Source organism: Capricornis sumatraensis, chromosome 13 (genome assembly GCF_032405125.1).
Source record: "Capricornis sumatraensis isolate serow.1 chromosome 13, serow.2, whole genome shotgun sequence".
Taxonomy (NCBI): domain Eukaryota; kingdom Metazoa; phylum Chordata; class Mammalia; order Artiodactyla; family Bovidae; genus Capricornis; species Capricornis sumatraensis.
The window spans coordinates 57416175-57436932 of NC_091081.1; the positions used below are offsets into that span (position 1 = coordinate 57416175).

At 40.0% G+C, this 20758-nt stretch overlaps 1 protein-coding gene across 1 annotated transcript in view; it reads left to right on the top strand.

Annotated features, from left to right (window-relative positions):
• ENPP1 (ectonucleotide pyrophosphatase/phosphodiesterase 1) overlaps positions 1-20758 on the top strand; it is a 72224-nt gene that overhangs the window by 1018 nt on the left and 50448 nt on the right. The window lies entirely within an intron of this gene.

Below are 20758 nucleotides of genomic sequence, written 5' to 3' on the forward strand. Positions count from 1 at the left end.
TGGCCTTTATTAATTGCTGGGGCCTCCTATAACTTTCCCCAAACCTCAGTTTCTTCAGTGTTAAAATGAGGACATCGTCTCCATGTGCATCACATAGGGTTATTGTGAAGGTCAGGTGAACAATGTATGTGAGGAAGTAAATTTGAAAACCACAAGGAGATGCAGTCATTTTATTGTATTATGTGGAAGTGACATTTCCATGTAGAGTGTGCCTTAAACTATATTGTCACTTAACGTTTAATGATTAGACAACGCAGTGTGGAGGACATCTTTTCTGATATTTGAAATCTTTCCATTCATAAACTTTCCTTTTTCACTGTGTTTTGGGTGTCATGGAGATGATACAGTGCTTTGAGGAACCAACTTTCCTAAAGATATGGTGTCATATAATTAGTACCTAAAAATAAGCCTAAGATTCAAAGAGTAAGTGTCCAAACCACATAATGTTTGTATCTCAAGATATATTTTGCATCATATCTATTTAAGAACACCTAATACTTAGGAGAACTTAGTCTTTTGAATCACCATTTTTGTTTTTGTCAGAGGGAAACCTTAGCTTTTGCAACACTGTTACTTAATATTTTTCAGTTTGGCTCAGGCATTCAATAATTGTACATTGAATCTGTATATAACTTCCATGTGAAATTACTTCTACGTGCCTATCTGCAGTCTTAAAAGTTTGCTAAATTTGTCAGTTGCTAAATTCAGTTTTAGAATCTTTCCTACTCATTTACCTATAAATCCACAGTAGGTATCAGCAGAGATCTACCTTTGGAACATGAATTTCAGTCTTTGACACCTGCAATCAGCTTGTGAAACAGCATTTCATTTTACTCTGTTGATACAACTCTGGGCTTTGATGTGGAAATGTCTTTAATATTGCTACAAGTAGGACAATCATGAGAATTTTTAACACCATTAGATGGGGTCTTTTGTTGTAACACATGTTGAATTGAAACGAATTCCTACTTCATGTCTTTTGATGAAATACAATGGGCCATTAATATATACCCAAATTCACTGATATGTTTTTGAAACTCTTAATAGTTTCAGGTGAAAATGAAACCCCGGTGGCTCAGTGGTAAAGAATCCACCTGCCAGTGCAGGAGACGGGTGTTTGATTCCTGGGTTGGGAGGATCCCCTGGAGGAGGGCATATGGCAACCCACTCCAGTATTCTTGCCTAGGAAATCCCACAGACGGAAGAGCCTGGAGGGCTCCAGTCCGTAGGGTCGCAAAGAGTCGGACACGACTGAAGTGACTTGGCATACACGCACGCATGCATCCATTCTTTCCCTCCCCTACTTCCATATCCTTCTTCCTCTAGACTTTCCCAAATGATGCACTTCTAAAGGGAAAAATCTCCAAAAGGAGCTTGACAGTTGTCACGAAAGAGCTCTGGGGCATGTCTTCTAGAGAGAAGCTGCAATTATATCAAGTGGAACATCTGCACACTTTTCATAAAGCTGAAGAAATGGGTTGACTAATTGCATCTGAGATTGGGATTACCAGAACCCAACCACTGAAGGGGTCTTCGGTTTTCATCTAGCAGGATTAACATAAGAGTTACCTTCCAGAGAGATAAACAGGGGCCACAGGACTGTCGCATTTTTTCTGAAAGTGCTTCCGATACACTTAAATGCTGGAGGGAAGTGGGAGTGAATGCAGAAGGCACAGTGGCTTCTCCCCATATGATCCCTAGGCAGACCACAGGCTCTGCTCTGGAGACGCTGGCCCTGGTCTGTGGATGTCCTCATGCCCAGGCACTGAGCCAGGCTGTGGGAAACTCCAGGAGGTCAAACAAATATATGCTTCAGTAGATATGTTAGACCTGAATGCTTTTCCAGGTTCCACATTAAGTTCTGACTGAAATGTCCGCTTCCACTAAGGTTGTTCCTGGACATTAATTTGAAATAGCTTTCCTTTTCCTGGCAGGGTTTTCAACCACATTGCAATACACTTCTCTATTCTTCAGTTAGCTCTTCCACAGCATCATTTTGTGTTTGTGACCTTTTGCTGTCCTTATGAATACATATACCTGTGTGTGTTCGTAGGTGGCCTTGTGTGTGGGTGGTGGTGAGTGAAGACAACTTTCACCTTTTGATGAAAGAGTTCTTTGTAAGTGGCAGAAGTTTCCCTTGTTTATCAGAAATTTGAGTGTGAAAGTTATTAATTCTGTTAGCTTCTCTCTCCCTTCTTGTAACACATCATCTTATTTCCAGACTACCGCTTGGAGAAGAGCTCTGCTGTTAATCCAACTTGAAATTGACGTTGCTTTTTGGTTTGTAAAATTTTATATCTGCCCAGCCATAGTTGAGCATTTTATTTCAAAAATGACCAGCACATCTTAGGGTCTAGAAATGTCTCCTGTTTTCCCTTTATGGTGTTTTGTCTCACATGTTCTAATAAAATATACTCAAGGTTTCTAGGAACTCAGCGAGACTGTTGTGTTTACTGCTGGGCCTATGGTACCTCACTGTCAGTGTCAGCTTTTGGTTGAATGAATGCAGTACGTTTTTACTTAGACTGAGTAACACTTTGACTTGGAGGAGGGTAAGCTAGGAAGACTGAACACACAACTATGCACTCATATAGTCAATTGAAAGTCAGGAATCCAAATACAAATGCACTAATTGGGCTTCCATGGTGGCTCAGATGGTAAACAGTCTGCCTGCAATACAGGAGACCTGGGTTTGATCTCTGGGTTAGAAACATCCCCTGGAGAAGGAAATAACTACTCAGTCCAGTATTCTTGCCTAGAGAATGTCATGGACAGAGGATCCTGGCGGGCTGCCATCTATGGGGTTACAAAGAGTCGGACATGACTAAGTGACTGCTGCTGCTAAGTGGCTTCAGTCGTGTCTGACTCTGTGCAGCCCAGCAGGCTCCCCTGTCCCTGGGATTCTCCAGGCAAGAACACTGGGGTGGGTTGCCATTTCCTTCTCCAAAGCATGAAAGTGAAAAGTGAAAGTGAAGTTGCTCAGTCGTGTCCGACTCTTAGCGACCCTATGGACTGCAGCCTACCAGGCTCCTCCGTCCATGGGATTTTCCAGGCAAGAGTACTGGAGTGGGGGTGCCATTGCCTTCTCCAGACTGAGTGACTAAGCACGCAATAAGCACGCAATAGAGATGACACTTGTATCAATTCAGGGATAGTATCAAAATGGGAATGTCATTTATTTAGTGCATAGCAAGATAGAAGAGGCAGTGAATGAACCCCAAACAAAAGTTCCCAACTAAAGTCAGCATACCTAAGAGGCCAGAGGGCCTTCATGATAACTTGGATTCAGAATCAAGATCTAGCCACTGGCCATGCCCTTAGAAAGAAACAGCCCAGGTGTGGTGCTCCGCAAGCACAAGTAAGGTCATCCTTCAGGTACAGATGAATCTCCTTTGCTTATACCGAGGCCTCTTCTGTGACTGCTGTCACATCCCAAATTCTCTTTTTGTGTGGTTCTTTTAGGGATCTGTTATCTTCAGCATTGCTTCCTATGACTTCCTTTCCTTCTGATTTGAGTCAGATTCTAGTCTTACTCTCTCTCACCATTTATATTTCAGCTGTTTCTACTTCATGTGTCCTCTTAGGAATACACAGGTGCCTTTCCAACCTTTTTGTGTTTTCCAATCTATTCCCTCCACTCTTTTGTTACCTCTAGGCTCTCAGTTTTGCCATCTCCTGCTGCATCACATCCTAATCATGACTCTGAAGAGAATCTCTGGAACCATATTGAGAAACCTCATGCATTTTCTATAATAAAGAACTGGGAACCAATAACCTTTTTAGAATATTTATAGATTTTTTTTTATCAGCTTCTTATCTTCCTCCAGGTAATTCTTTTTTCTTCTTCTCAGATTTAAGTATTAAAGGCAAATGAAAGTAGTTTTAAATTCAGCTTTGTTTTTGAGTCTGATAAATTTCATTGCCAACTATCTGTGTCACTGTTAAGACACAGAAAATGTATTTCAGCTATATAAGGGACATTTTGGAGAAGCCAAAGAACTTATTCATGATTCATGGCTTTTTGGAGTGGAGGGAAGGGGGAAAGCCACTTCAACTTTCAAACAAGTTAGGAAGAAAAACCTTTTGAAATACAACTTGTAATTAGAGATCTGCCTGTGGTTAAGATAAACATGCCTCCATCAACCATGAACTATACCCCAAACAACAAAAAATAAACAAGAAACCTTTTAGCAAATGAGACCAAGCAGAACATAGATTACCCTTGTTAGTCTAAGCTCTGTGCAACAAGAACAGCCTTCTGATATTCAGAAGGCTGACCCAATATGAAAACCCTTTAACATCAAACAAGAGGTAAGTTATGTATTTACCAAGGAAAGAAAGCATCAGTTCAGTTCAATTGCTCAGTTGGATCTGACTCTGCAACCCAATGGACTGCAGCACCCCAGTCCTCCCTGTCCATCGCCAACTCCTGGGGTTTACTCAAACTCATGTCCATTGAGTCGGTGATGCCATCCAGCTATCTCATCCTCTGTCGTCCCCTTATCCACCCGCCTTCAATCTTTCTGAATAGGTTCTTAACATCAGATGGCCAAAGTATTGGAGTTTCAGCTTCAACATCAGTCCTTCCAATGAATATTCAGGACTGATTTCCTTAGGATGGACTGGTTGGATCTCCTTGGAGTGCAAGGGGCTCTCAATTGTCTTCTCCAACACCACAGTTCAAAAGCATCCATTCTTTGGTGCTCAGCTTTCTTTATAGTCCAGCTCTCACATCCATATATGACTACTGGAAAAACCATAGCTCTCACTAGATGGATCTTTGTTGGCAAAGTAATATCTCTGCTTTTTAAAATGTTGTCTAGGTTGGTCATAACTTTTCTTCCAAGGAGTAAGCATCTTTTAATTTCATAGCTGCATCACCATCTGCAGTGATTTTGGAGTCCAAAAAAGTTAAGTCTGTCACTGTTTCCACTGTTTCCCCATCTATTTGCCATGAAGTGATGGGACCAGATGCCATGATCTTCGTTTTCTGAATGTTGAGTTTTAAGCCAACTTTTTCACTCTCCTCTTTCACTTTCATCAAGAGGCTTTTTAGCTCCTCTTCACTTTCTGTAATAAGGGTGGTGTCATCTGCATATCTGAGGTTATTGAAATTTCTCCTGGCAATCTTGATTCCAGCTTTTGCTTCATCCAGCCCAATGTTTCTCATGATGTACTCTGCATTTAAGTTAAATAAGCAAGGTGACAATATACAGCCTTGACGTACTCCTTTTCCTGTTTGGAACCTGTCTGTTGTTCCATGTTCAGTTACAACTTGCTTCCTGACCTGCATCTAGGTTTCTCAAGAGGCAGGTCAGGTGGTCTGGTATTCCCATCTCTTGAAGAATTATCCAGAGTTTATTGTGATCCACACAGTCAAAGGCTTTGGCATAGTCAATAAAGCAGAAATGGATGTTTTTCTGGAACTCTCTTGCTTTTTAGGTGATCCAACAGATGTTGGCGATCTGATCTCTGGTTCCTCTGCCTTTTCTAAATCCAGCTTGAACATTGGGACGTTCACAGTTCATGTACTACTGAAGCCTGGCTTGGAGAATTTTGAGCATTACTTTACTAGCGTGTGAGATGAGTGCAATTGTGCGGTAGTTTGAGCATTCTTTGGCATTGCCTTCCTTTGGGATTGGAATGAAAACTGACCTTTTCCAGTCCTGTCACCACTGCTGAGTTTTCCAATTTGCTGGCATGTTGAGTGCAGCATTTTCACAGCATCATCTTTCAGGATTTGAAATAGTTCAACTGAAATTCCATTACCTCCACTACCTTTGTTCATAGTAATGCTTCCTAAGGCCCACTTGACTTCGCATTCCAGGATGTCTGGCTCTAGGTGAGTGATCACATCATAGTGATTATCTTGGTCGTGAAGATCTTTTTTGTACAGTTCTTCTGTTTATTCTTGCCACCTCTTCTTAATATCTTCTGCTTCTGTTAGGTCCATACCATTTCTGTCCTTTATTGAGCCCATCTTTGTATGAAATGTTCCCTTGGTATCTCTAGTTTTCTTGAAGAGATCTCTAGTCTTTCCCATTCTATTGTTTTCCTCTATTTCTTTGCACTGATCACTGAGGAAGGCTCTCTTATTTCTCCTTGCTTTTCTTTGGAACTCTGCATTCAAATGGGTATATCTTTCCTTTTCTCCTTTGCCTTTCGCTTCTTTTCTCCTCACGGCTTTTGCAAGCCCTCCTCAGACAGCCATTTTTCTTTTTTGCCTTTCTTTTTTTTGGGGATGGTCTTGATCCCTGTCTCCTGTACAATGTCATGAACCTCTGTCCATAGTTCTTCAGGCACTCTGTCTATCAGATCTAATCCCTTGATTCTATTTCTCACTTCCACTGTATAATCATAAGGGATTTGATTTAGGTCATACCTGAATAGTCTAGTGGTTTTCCCTATTTTCTTCAATTTAAGTCTGAATTTGGCAATAATGAGTTCATGATCTGAGTCACAGTCAGCTCCCAGTCTTGTTTTTGCTGACTGTATAGAGCTTTTCCATATTTTATAATAATATATTTAAAAGAGCTTTTCAAAAGAATGACCAGAATGTTCTGATAAATTTTAACTAGAACATTCTGTTTCCTGGGTATTTTAGTTATTTCAGATTCTGTGACAAGAATTAAGATAACATCAATAGTACTTTTCATTTTATCCTCCCACTTTGGGCATAATGTTTGGTGGAAGAGTAGGTGGTGAAAGTTCGGATGATTATGTTCACATAGCACCTTGCACTTTCAGAAGCATTTTCTCGTTTCTTTTTAATTGACCCTTGTCATATCAGCCACTCTGAAATAGGAAAGTGTGGTTACAAATAAGGAAACTGAATGAATGAATTCTTCATTAGGGTGCATAGCTTCCAGCCGGGAGGTGTTAGGACCATAGACTCCTGGGCTCCAGTCCCAGACATTGTGATTTAGAAGATATGAAATTGTTGTGGATTGAAGGCTTTTGTCTCATCCAAATTCGTATGTTGAAGTGCCCACCCAGCCATGTGTGTTTATGGAAGTGGGGCCTTTCAGAGGGAATTAGATTTTTATGAGGTCATGAGGATGAAACTCTGATGATGGGATTGGTGGCCTTGTTAAAAGGGAGAGAGAGAGAGGAGATCTGAGCAAACATGCCCATCCATAGGGGAAAGACCGTGTGAAGACCCAGTGAGAAGGCAGCCATCTGCAAGCCTGGAAAATAGCCCCACCAGGAAACGAATCTCTCAGTTCCTTAATCCTGGACTTCTGAGCCTCTACAGCTGTGAGACGTGCATTTCTGTTACTTAAGGCACCCAACCTGCGGCACTTTGTTTTAGCAATTTGAGCAGATTAAGATAGCAAGGGACTCAAAAAATCTTTTAGACAAGTACCTCAGGTTATTCAGACGTGGTTGGTTCATTTACTCCACTTATAGAAACAGTCAGTGGGTTAAATTTATAGGCAAAAGTCACATCGTTTGTGAGTAGAGGACTATGGTAACTGAAAGGACGTTTAACTGCAGATTTTTATGCTGGACTAATGCCACACCCCCTCTCCTCCATTCATTTTCCTTTTATCAGTGGGAAGTCAATGATCATGTTATTGTGAGCTTCCGATGGATACCGATTTTGGGGAAAGAGACTTTCCTCTTCTTAACTTGAATTTCCTTCTTAATACATCTTTAGATGTGCTAGAACAGGAAAACAGAGTCATGGTAGTCATTTTGGAGTGAGTGAATTATCGCTAGCATATCTTATTTGTGGGTCAATCATTTTCTCACCATTTCTTAGGACTTGACACAAATTTAGGTACAAATATCCTACCGCTGTGGTTTGAGTCCTTTAAAGATCATTCTATCTTGGTTTTCAGGAAGTAGTCCTGAGAAAGTAGCTTGTTCTCAGAGCCGGTATCTTCCTCTGATACACTTTTTGGCATTAACAAACATCTGGAGCCTTCTGATAGGTAGAGGGAGAGCTGAAAAACTCAACAGCTTCGTAAATGATGCTGTGATACAATAAAATAAATTTAACCATCGTTATGAGAGTTTTTTTCCCAAATAGTTTCATATTATTCCAGATTATCTGTAAGTGATTTTTGATAAAATTTCGAGGCAAAAGGCCACACAGGTAGAACAGTTTCAGCCAAAATATTTCAAGCAGCAGTTCTCAAAGAGTGGTCTGTAGATCTCTGAGGGGCCCCTGAGAGTCTTTCAAAGGGACTGTGTGTCTAAACCATTTGAACAATGATGGACATTATTTGGGCTTCCCTGGTGGCTCAAATGGTAAAGAATCTGCCTGCGATATGGGAGACCTGGGTTTAATCCCTGGGTTGGGAAGATCCCCCAGAGGAGGGCTTGGCCACCCAAGTACTGTTGCCTGGAGAATTCCCCTGGACAGAGGAGCCTGGCAGGCTACAGTCCATGGGGTTGCAGAGTTGGACACGACTGAGCGACTAAGTGCAGACATTATTTGCCCTTTGCACTGTGCTGCCGTTTACACCGCGTGAAAACTGCTTGCACCTCAGTGGGAATGGGGGCAGTGGCACCAATTGTACATGTCCTCCTGCATTTGCAACTAAAACCAGAAAAGCCAGTTTCATATAATGAAGCAGTAAAAATGTCCTTGATAGAGCAGATTCATTATATCAACCTAAATTACCTGCCTTGTTAGTATTCTGTTTGACACAATTGGAAGTCTGCCATTAGCACGTCTGCTGCAGACTGAAGTACTGTCGTTTCTGGAGGAAAAGCAGTCTTGTTGTTATTTGAGTTGTGAGCTGAACCAGCTGCCTTTTTTGATGAGAGGGGAAATATCATTTTTATTTGAAAGAGCAACTGACAAACTGGTTATTCAGACTTGGGTATTTGGCCTGCATTTTCTCAAAAACGAATAGTGTCAGCTTGTCACTTCCAGGGAAACAAAGTAAGGTACCTGCTACCTATAATAAAATCCAACCTTTTAGGTAACAATTGAAATTTTGGGGAATTTGATTCTGCCATTTTAAGTCTGACAGCATCCCAATCCTTAAAGACTTTTCTGATGAAATCGATGGAGATAGTAAGGGATATGACTTTTTTCATAGGCTATAATGATATGTGTCAATGTTTGGAAGAATATATAGCTCAGTGGACCAATATTTTCCAAAGGACCAATGGATGATTTACAAAAATATGTATGGGTATAAGTTCTAATCAAAGTACAAGATAGAATAATGGGTTTTAATGTAACAATATTGATTCGAGTTTGATGTTGCATTTTTCCTTTAAGAAATTACAGCCTTTCAACAGATGAATGGATACAGAAATTGTGGTACATATGTAAAATGGAATATTACTCAGCTATAAAAAAGAACACATTTGAGTCAGTCCTAATGAGGTAGATCAACATAGAGTCTATTATACAGAGTGTAGTAAGTCAGAAAGAGAAAGACAGATATTGTATATTAATACATGCATATGGACTCTAGAATCTAGAAAGATGGTACTGATGAACCTGTTTGTAGGGCAGTAGTGGAGACGCAAACATGGAGAATAGACTGTGGACACAGAGGAGTAGGAGGGGGTGAGATGAATTGAGAGAATAGCATGGAAATATACATTGCCACATGTAAAATAGATAGGAGGTGGGAATTTGTTTGTGACACAGGGAGCTCAACTCAGTGCTCTGTGACAGCCTAGATGGGAAAGGAATTCAGGAGGGAGGGGACGTATGTATGCCTGTGGCTGATTCGTGTTGATGTGTGGCAGAAACAGACACAATATTGTAAAGCAATTATCCTCCAATAAAAACAAATATATTCAAAAACAAGAAATTACAGCCCCAAAATTTTGGTGCCCTTTTAAAGAAGGATGTGTACAATTTATCTGAGAAGGCTTTTTAGGGTCCTCAGTAATTTGTAAGAATATAAAGTGATTCTGAGATCAAAAGTTTTGAGAATATTTACTTTAAGGAAAGGTGTACGTTCAGTACTATTTTGAGAACTAGGGAAAGAGGGAAAGGAAATTAAGACATATAAAAAGAATCAGCTATTTACAATAATTTTATCTTTATTTAGGTAAGGTCCTTTATTGATTTCACAATATTGATACTTTTTCATCTACTACCTAGTTTGGTCCAAACCACAGCTGTGTCATTATCTTCATGTTAGAGATGAAAAAGATCATACTTAGAGAAAGTTTGGGGAGCTTTCCAAGATCACAAAACTAATAATTCTGTTAATCTCATTGCTGTAGCTTATTGACAAATGAGGTTAGACAAAATTGGATTTAAAGTATTGTTATTAGCTATTTGAAGGTATGGAAATAAGTTAAATTTCCTGAATATCAGCTTCCATAGTCATTCGGTAGACTTCATAAAACTCCGTTAGGTGTTAGGAGAATTAAGTTAGAAACAGTTTACAAAGTGGCACATAGTGTCACTTGAATAAATAATCATTTTTCATGTAATTATTGAAAGCTGCAGTATTACTTTTTTTTTTTTTTCTTACTCAGAAGATACTTACATCTTTGCAAGTGTGGTCTGCAGACTAGCATATCAGAGTCATCTCCTTGGAACTTGTACAAAATGCAGAATCTTGGACCCCACCCTAGACTTGCTATACTAGAATCTGCATTTTCACAACCCCCAGGGGTTTCTCTGCACGTTGAAGTTTGAGGGGCTGCACTCCATACGTATACCAACCTGAATTTCTTTAGCTGGGGGTTCCAGTCAACCCTTGTCCTGCCATTGACTTCACGCATAATGTTCTGATTAAAAAACAACTAAATGTTCTTTAATGACCTCAACTGTGTTGGCATTGGGTGGAAGTGGTGTTGCTGCTGGTGACATTTGTTCCTTTCCTTTTTTGAAGGTAAGAGGCCCATTGATTAAAGTTGCCCCGTTGCTTGTCACGTGTACAGAACGTTGCATGCACGATCTCTGCTCTCCTTCCTGTGCGTGTTTTCCCTCTCCTAGGAGTCTACCTGTTGGTTTCTTTAACTGTGTTTCCTTACTGTACCCTGGGCTTGTCCTTTAATTGTGCTTTAATTCTCTAAGCTACCAGTCTTCTGGCTTTGCTGTGATCTGATAACATGCCCATGTTCTTTCCAGTTCAGCCCTTCATCTATCAGAATATCAAGTAGATTTCACTTCACGTTGCTCCATCAATAGAACTCTTCAATTCAAACTTTCCACTGCAGTGCCTTCTCAACAGTCCACAATATACTTGACACAATACCAAAACAAAGGAATCTTAGATCAGGGCTTTTTCAGGTGGTGTTGAATCAGGTTCAACATTCTTGGCACAGAGTTTATTCCATAATACTTCATCTTTCAAACACATAATGCTTTTTATAAAGTGCCACCCAACACCATTTAGATTAGAATCTTTTGGAGACCAGGAGAAACAGGTGAATGAAGTATATTCAGGTGGGAAGGTGGAAAGGGTGTGGATTAAGAGCATTGTAAATAGACTATGTTGATCTTATCTGTTTTTGGATTAACTACAGAAATAAGTACAGAACAACTCTGCTTGTACAGTATTTATTTAAATACCTTACTGATCAGCTCACAGGAAATAAATGTGAAGAATGTTGACAGAGGAAAGTGTAATTATGCCTGTGTCATTTTGGGGAAACTTTCAAAGAAAAAGAGAACATTGATTTTTCTGGGAAGACAGTCAAAGATCTCGAGAGACAGGCGTCATGTAAAGAGTCCTAGACTTGGAGTCACAAGAATAATTTGCTGTGTGACCTTTGAGCAGTTGTTTTGCTCTCTCTGACCATAGCCTGAGTGTTTTGGATTAGGTGGGTTTCTTCTAGGTTTAAAAATCTTTGTATGGACAACTTATAATATTTTCCTTTTGTTGTAAGGATACTACATATTGCAGAAAGTTCAGAAAGTACAAAAACGTATAAAGGAGAAAATAAAAATTGTGTATGTGCTGTTATCTGTGTTAATATTTTGTTCCCTCAGAACTTTTCTGTGTATGTATTATTTTTTTTAAACAAAAATGGAATCATGCTACTGCATAGATTGTCCTGTATGTGTTTTAAGCTTGTATTTCCCTTATGAGATTTTCCCATTGCTAGACAGCTTTTTACTGCACCTTTCATGAGTGGAATTTTGAGAATTTTATCAACTTTAGTTCATGGGGTAATCTTTGAAAGTATCTCTGCTCATACCTCAGACATAATCATTCTGCAAGAATTTAAATATTTTTTAGGACACAGTTTTTTTCTTTTTAATCAATTTTATTTAGTTGGAGGCTAATTACTTTACAATATTGTAGTGGGTTTTGCCATACATTGACATGAATCAGCCATGGGTGCACATGTGTCCCCCATCCTGAACCCCCTTCTCTCCCTCCCCATCCCATCCCTCTGGGTTGTCCCAGTGTGCTGGCTTTGAGTGCCCTGTTTCATGCATTGAACTTGGACTGGTCATCTATTTCACATATGGTAATATACATGTTTCAATGCTATTCTCTCAAATCATCCCACCCTTGCCTTCTCCCATAGAGTCCAAAAGTCTGTTCTTTATATCTGTGTCTCTTTTGCTGTCTTGCATATAGGGTCATTATTACCATCTTTCTAAATTCTATTAATATGCATTAGTATACTGCATTGGTGTTTTTCTTTCTGACTTACTTCACTCTGTATAATAGGCTCCAGTTTCATCCACCTCATTTGAACGGATTCAAATGCATTCTTTTTAATAGCTGAATAATATTCCATTGTGTATATGTACTACAGGTTTCTTATCCATTCCTCTGTCAGTGGACATCTAGGTTGCTTTCATGTCCTAGCTCTTATAAACAGTGCTGCAGTGAACACTGGGGTACACGAGAACACAGTTTTTATTTAATTCATCCCTCAAATCCATCTCCATTTTCTTGTTTCTTCTTACGGTCTGATTATTAGTTTTCTGAAAATAATGACTTCCTTGAACTGTATTTCCACTCTGAATTTCCCAGGTACTGCCACAGCACAGGTGGGAAAATGTGTGCTCCTAAATGCATGGTGGTCTTTTTAGCCTTATTTTTCATTACTCCAGTAACAGTGTTACCACTCAAGGGTTTAGCACTTATACCTTCATGCATTCAGAGCAGTCCTGTATAGACCTGGGACAAATGTATGTAGCCATTTACTAGTCAACGTTTATCAAGTGTGTAGATAAGACTCATCACATGGTAAGTGGTATGTGTTTATTGAATTCCTGCTTGACTTTACTGAGTTTACTCTTTCTCCAACCCTAGGTTAAGCCCTTTGTCTCCTTACTTGGAGCAGTTGTGTAAGGCAGGAGGGAGCAAATGTGTTGACTGGTGAGCGAGCCTAGTCTGGGACTCACATCTCAAGGGACTCTGTGTCCCATATGTTATAGGGGACTTGCACATTCTTATATGCATAGCTTGGATTTAGAGGTTCAAAGGGTTCAGGTTATTTTTCAGCTTCTGCTCTGGTGGTATTTTACCAATTTTAAAGAGTCATAAAGGGCCTCAAGATGCCTATTTTATAAATGTCCAGCTCTGTTGAAAAAAAAACAAACAAACAAACCCAGAAACCTACATTACAGCTCAGACTTGTACTGTTCTCCAGATACACTTTGGAGAGATCATTTCTGTTTTTCACCCCAGGAGTGGCCTTTCACCTGCTTTTTTCTCATCCAACACCAGGCACCCCCTGGAATCCAACTCATCTTCCCAAAGGAAACACTCCTTTACTGCTCTTTGGCCTGTGTCCCTTGTCCCTGAATGACTCAATTTCCACTTAATCATTCAGAGGGCCATAGAGCTTAGTGGTTAAGGCCCAGACTGCTGGAGTTGAATCGTTTCTCTGTCCATAACTGCTATGTATCCTTCAGCATAGGGCTTCCCAGATGGCGCTAGTGGTAAAGAATCTGCCTGCTAGTGCAAGAGACATAAGAAACACGGGTTCAATCTCTGGGTTGGGAAGATCCCCTGGAGGAGGAAATGGCAACCCACTCCAGTATTCTTGCCTGGAGAATCCCATGGTTAGAGGAGCCTGGCGGGCTACAGTCCATAGCGTTGCAAATTTGAATTGACTTAGCACAGACACACGCATCCTTGGGCACAGTCCCTTAACTTCTCTGTGCTTTAGTCACCTCACCTGTAAATTGGAAATAGTAATTGTAGTTACCTTGAAGATTTGTTTTGAGGATTAAGTGAATTAACCTATGTAAACTAGTTAGAAAAGTGCCTGAAAGATAGTAGATGCTAGATTAGGGGTTATTATTATGATGATGATGATGGCTAGTAACTTATTCAACAAATATTTAGAGTTCCTATTGTGTGAGCAGTAATGGTTAAGAGGCTAGGAGCTAATTGGTAGTGAGGGGAGAGGAGAGACATACTCCTTGTTCTCAGGGTCCATCCCCATAGGACTGGATGTTTATCAAAGAATCCTCCAGGATTGTTTCTCACTGCACCTATGACTGGTGCTGCCTAGAATATGCAGGCCTGTGAGAAGAGATGGTGAGAGGGAGTTGGTTTAGTCAGAGAGATGTAAGTTGTCCAGGAGGAAGTGATGGGCAAACAGCAAAGGATTCTGAGGGACAGCGGCAGCATGTACAAAGGGCCTGGAGTAGCAAGGATGTGGTGTGACCCAGAATCGGGAGCTGACCAGCTTGCTGGTGGACAGAAAGATAGGTGGTGGGTAAAGAGACAGGAAGGGTAGTCAGGGGCCAGGTCTAGGCAGGGCCTTGCAAACCATCTCAGGGCTTTGGAGTTTTGCTTTTAAGAGCAATTGGGAATCACCAAAATGTTTTTTTCTGTTTGGTTTTGTTTCTATTTTTGCTCATAGTAACAAAGTCTCATTTATGTTTTGGAAAGGTCATTTTAGCTTTAGTGGCAGGAGCAAATTAAAGCGAATATGTTGCATGTAGAAAGAGCACTATCTTCTTTTTTTACTTGGCTATTTCATATCTATTTACTTTCTCTTTCCTACTGGATTTTTAAGTTTTACATGTGGCTATGCAAATTAAAATTTGCACAAATTAAAGTTAAATAGCATAAAAAATAATTCAATTCCTCATCACACTGGCCACTTTTCAAGTGCTAGCAGTGATGTGCGGGCACCACCCTGAAGGTCAGCACAAACAAAGGGAACACTTTATCATCTTAAAAAATTGTATTGCATAATGCTGACGATTGTGATAGCATAGGTGTTGGTTTTTTTTTTTTTTTTACTTTTATGGTCTTTTCCCAGGAAGTAATATACATAGAACAAATGTTCTCTGCTGAAGAAATGTTTGTTAGAACAAAGTTAATTGCTTAAGAGGGGTAAGTTGTGAATGTTCTTACAAGTATAATTTTAAGACTCCTTATCCAACGAATGCATGTAATTGAGTTGACTTAAGCCAGGATATACATATTAAAAGGTGACCTTTCTGAAATTATGGTTGCCTCCTAAATTATAAACCCATGTATCCATTACCAGATTTTAAGTTCTGTCTTTAATTTGTTACTGTAATTGCAATTGAGTGTAATTGTGATAGAGTGTTATTGTGATTGAGTACCACTGGGTCTTTACAGAAAGTAAGGGGTCCTTTTTAAGCTCCCTGTTAATCGCATTCTCTGTCCTCAGGAGGAATGACCAAAAATCTCCTGGAAGTTATCTTTTTGTTATCTGTTTCCACTGCTCATTTTTCAAGAATAAATGCGGGGAATGCTAGTCGTTCCAAAAAATAGTTCCAAAAAAAACTAGAAATAAATCACATACACTGAGCATGATGTTCTGTCTATTTTATTTCTTCATCTCTGACCCACCACTTGAAAAGGCAGGTTCCTGCCTAGGCGATGGCACCCCACTCCAGTACTCTTGCCTGGAAAATCCCATGGATGAAGGAGCCTGGTGGGCTGCAGTATCATGGGGTCGTGAAGAGTCGGACACGACTAAGCGACTTCACTTTCACTTTTCACTTTCATGCATTGGAGAAGGAAATGGCAACCCACTCCAGTGTTCTTGCCTGGAGAATCCCAGGGATGGGAGAGCCTGGTGGGCTGCCGTCTATGGGGTCGCACAGGGTCGGACACGACTGCAGCGACTCAGCAGCAGCAGCAGCACAGCACTTTATCTCTTAGTCCATCTGTTTCATCCTCTGCCTAAGGGTGGGAGGGGCTGTTCTGTACCATTAATAAGCTAGTTTGTTCTCTTTTCTGTCTCATGAACTTAACAACACTAAAATCACTTAATACTACTTTTATTTAGTGAGTCATGTCTTTCTTGATTGTAAGTTCTAAAGAAACAAATCATTTTCAGGATTATTTTGACAATGCTTTTCTCCCCCTGCCTCCTTGAATCCAGCTGAAGCAAGATCTAATTAAAATATGTCCTGCATCTAGGAAACTGAGAAAAACAAGTGAACTCTCAAAATGGAAAGTTCTTTTCCTGTATTAAATGTAACTTTATTTATGCCTTGGGGTGTATGTATGTGTGTATCTGATGTCTAATTAGTTGCTATGCAGCTAGGGTCCAATTAGAAAAATAAAATCCATATTTGGTAATTGAATCTAGAGAATTTAGTATAAGAAACCAGTTACAGAGGTGTTGGAAGAGCTGAAAGCCGAGCAGGATGGTATGGCAATGAGGCAACCCACGGGAGAGTAACAGAAGGAAGCTTATACTACCTTGAAGGTTGGAAAGACAAAGGGAAAAGCTGATGAAACATGGAACTGGCATCCAGGAGAGAAGCTGGAACCCTGGAGACATGAAGCCTCTGCCTAGGGGTCCTGTCTGAGGCAAGGAGAACAGGGAAGATGTATTCTGACTGTATTTCCAACCACCCCTCTCCCCTGCACCCCACAACTTCTGTCGGTTTCCCTGGTTGATGCTGGAGTCAGGGAGCCCAGATAATATAATTAGTTAAGAGGTCCTTCCTTTGAGGTAGAAGCACAGAAAAAAGGCAGTGTCGGAGTTTGGGTTTCTCAGGAAAGAGATGGAGGCTGGCACACCAGGGGTTTCATCGGGTTTGCTCTTGAGATCAGCTTCTGGGGAAGGGAAGGGACTGTGGGGAAGGTGAGGTGAGCTGTGATGGGGTCTCTCCATGGAGGCAGTTCTTTGTGGCCTGAACCCTTAGAGCCGTTGAAGAGGGAGCGGTCTCTCCTGGGGGAGGGGTGTGGCCTTGGGTAAATGCTCTCTTTAGCTGAGACAGTTCTTGTCCGGTGGTACCCCCAGCACCCAGAGAAGTAATTTCTTCTTATTTGAAGGGGAATCCAGGCAGCTTATCACAGTCTCTGCTACTGACAGGGGCAGATATGAAACCATGTTTGCACATTGTTTATTTTTTAAAATCATATGGTACTGAAATGTGTGAAGTGGAAGTACAGCTTTCTCACTTAACAATATCATATACTGTTTAAATATTTTCATGTCCCAACCTATCACTCTATTAAAAAAATATATACTTTAAAGATTTATTGATAAAATAAGAAATGCTTATCAAATAGTATTACATGTGAAAAGAAACAAAATTATATATAAAGTGACTTTTCAATTGAAAAAAATATAGAATAATTTCTCAAGTATATAAATATATACATTTGTGTGTGCATATATATAATATATGCATATATATATGCATGTGTAAAAATGTATATGTAAGTGCATTTTTTAAAAAGTAAAGGAAAATAGACCAATGTTTTTAAGTAGTGGAAATTTTGTAGTGGAATAATATGGATTCTTGCCTATTTCTTTTTTCAATAAACTTTTTATTTTTAGAATAGTTTTGGATTTACTGAACAGTTGCAAAGCTAGTTCAGAGTTTTCATATGTCACACACCAGTTTCCCTGTCTTTAACATCGTATATTAGTATAGTACATTTGTCACAACTACTGAACTAACGTGGATGTGGCCCTATTAACTAAAGTACAAACTTTGTTCATATTTCCTTAGTTTTTCTGTGATGTCCTTGTTTGCTGTTCCGGTGTCCTATCCAGGAATACCAGGTTATGTTTCGATGTTATGTCTAGTTAGGTTCCTGAGGTTTCTCAGACATTCTTAGACTTTATTTGTTTTTGATGACCTGGACAGTTTCAAGGAGAATTGGTCATGTATTTTGTGGAATGTCTGATGTTTTTCTCATGATGAGATTGGGATTATGTGCTTTTGGGAGGCAGACCACAGAGGTGAAGTGTCATTCTGAACACATCATATCAAGATTCTATGCTATTAATATGACTTCATCGTTGATGATGTTAACTTTAATTACCTGACTGAGGTAGTGTTTATGAGAGTTTTCCACCTCAAAAATACTCTCTTGTGTCTTTCCATTCTGTACTCTTTGGAAGGAAGTCACTATGCCCAGCCCACACTTAAAGAGTAAGAGAGTTAGATTTCACTCTCAGGGTGGAGTATCTGCATAAATTGTTTGGAATTCTTCTATACTGGAGATTTGTTTATTCTTCCCCACATATTTATCTATTCAATCATTTATCTGTATAAGTATGAACTCATTAATATTTATTTTATACTTTGTATCATAACCTAATAATACAGTGTTTATATTTTTGCTCAAATTGTTCCAGCTTTGGCCTTTGAGAGTTGGCTTCCCTGTCCCTATGACACACACACATGGTTATGTGTGTGTGTTTTTAGTACTCCCTTTCTTTCTGGTGCTAAAAGATGAGTCTAAAAGTCTGAAACTTCGTCACACATAGTTACAGTTTTTTTCTCTTGTGATGAGAATTTTCAAGACTGACTCTCTTAGCAACTTTCAAATATACATTTTAGTATTATCAGTTATGGTCATGATACTGTACTTTTCCAGCACTTATTACTTATTTTAGAAATGGAAGTTTATACCTTTTGTCATATCCAATGATTGTGTGTGTGTGTGTGTGTGTGTGTGTGTGTGTGTATAGCCTTCCCTTACTTCTGGTACAAGAGTCTGAATTTTAGGCTCCTCTTGTCCTATTTTTTTCCCCTAAATGTTTACTAATCTCTTGATATTCTAAAACTCATGAATATACCCTCTTCTTCACCTGAAAATTAAAAGTGGACTTGTGTAACTGTGGATACCTGAGCTCTCTGTGCATTTACCAAAGGAAGAAAAGTACACATCACACCACTCACATCTCCATATGACTCTGTGGAGTAGTTTGTAGACATTTCTCTTCCTCTGCGAAGTGATGAAGACCCAGGTCATTACTTCTGAATGAAGCTGGCTAGTTGTGTACTTTTGGCAGAGTCAGCTCTTAGATTCCTTCGCTGACCATTTTATTGTGGGAATTTAGGCATAAAATCTGGGGGAAAGAAAAGCAAGCATGTTCCCTCAGATGGTCAGGAAACCATATTGGTTATGGCAATCCACTCCAGTGTTCTTGCCTGGAGAATCCCAGGGACGAGGGAGCCTGGTGGGCTGCTGTCTATGGGGTCACACGGAGTCGGACACGACTGAGCGAGTTCACTTTTACCAACCTTGATAAATTAATCTCTGGTCAGCATCTGGCCACCAGCTCTATAGACTCAAAAAGCACCTCATGGTTTTTGATGGGTCAAGGATTCAGGAAAGGCCTGGCTCGGCAGGTGTGGCTCATAGCCACTTATTTGCAGTCAGTTGCAACAGTAAGGAATGGAGTACCTTGATGTTGGCCAGGCATCTGTCTCCCACTTCAGGTAATCTCAGAACCTCCCAACTGGTCTCTGCGCTGAGATAGTCTGGGCTTACAGCCGGATAATCTCAGAGTATAATGCTTGCATTGGGGCTGATGGCTTTAAGAGTAAGTATTTCAGAGATAGAGTTACATAATTTTAAAGTAATTAGATAGTGTTTTATATTGTTTGGGTTTCAGTTCAGTTCAGTTCAGTTGCTCAGTCATGTCCGACTCTTTGTGACCCCATGGACTGCAGCACGCCAGGCTTCCCTGTCCATCACCAACTCCCAGAGCTTGCTCAAACTCCTGTCCATTAAGTCAGTGATGCCATCCACCCATCTCATCCCCTGTCGTCCCCTTCTCCTCCCACCTTCAATCTTACCCAACATCAGGGTCTTTTCAAATGAGTCAGTTCTTTGCATCAGGTAGCCAAAGTATTGGCATTTCAGCTAATGTATTATATTAACTCAATTGTTTATTAACAGAAATTTATGTTATTTGCATATCTTTGCTGTTATAAATAATGCTACAGTAAATAAATATCTATGCAAATCCTTATCTGCTAATGTGAACCATTCTGTCAGATAAATTAAGAAATTTGAAATTGTAAGAGTCAGTCAATCAGTTCAGTCATTCAGTGGTGTCTGACTCTTTGTGACACCATGGACTGTATAGTTCATGGAATTCTCCAGGCCAGAATATCAGAGTGGGTAGGCTTTTCCTTCTCCAGGGGTTCTTCCCGACCCAGGGATTGAACCCAGGACTCCTACGTTGCAGGTGGATTCTTTATCAGCTGAACCACAAGGGAAGCCCAAGAATACTGGAGTGGGTAGCCTATCCCTTCTCCAGCAGATCTTCCTGACCCAGGAATTGAACTGGGGTCTCCTGCATTGCAAGCAGATTCTTTACCAACTGAGCTCTCAGGAAAGCCAGTTTTCTTAAGAAGCTGCAGTAATTCTGAAGACTAAAGAGAGGCCACAAAAGTATATTTTTCAACACTGAAAGCAGAAGACAGTTAAATAAGCCATAGACCAAAATCAGTGTTGATATTTAATAATTTTGTAATTCCATGTGGGCATTACCCACTCTTGGATGTAAATAGAAACTCTGGTTACCTGCCAGGTGTTTAGGAGGATCCTGCTTTGTTTTGAGGTGTTTCCTGTTACTAATCTTGTTGATTAGGTGCTTACATCTC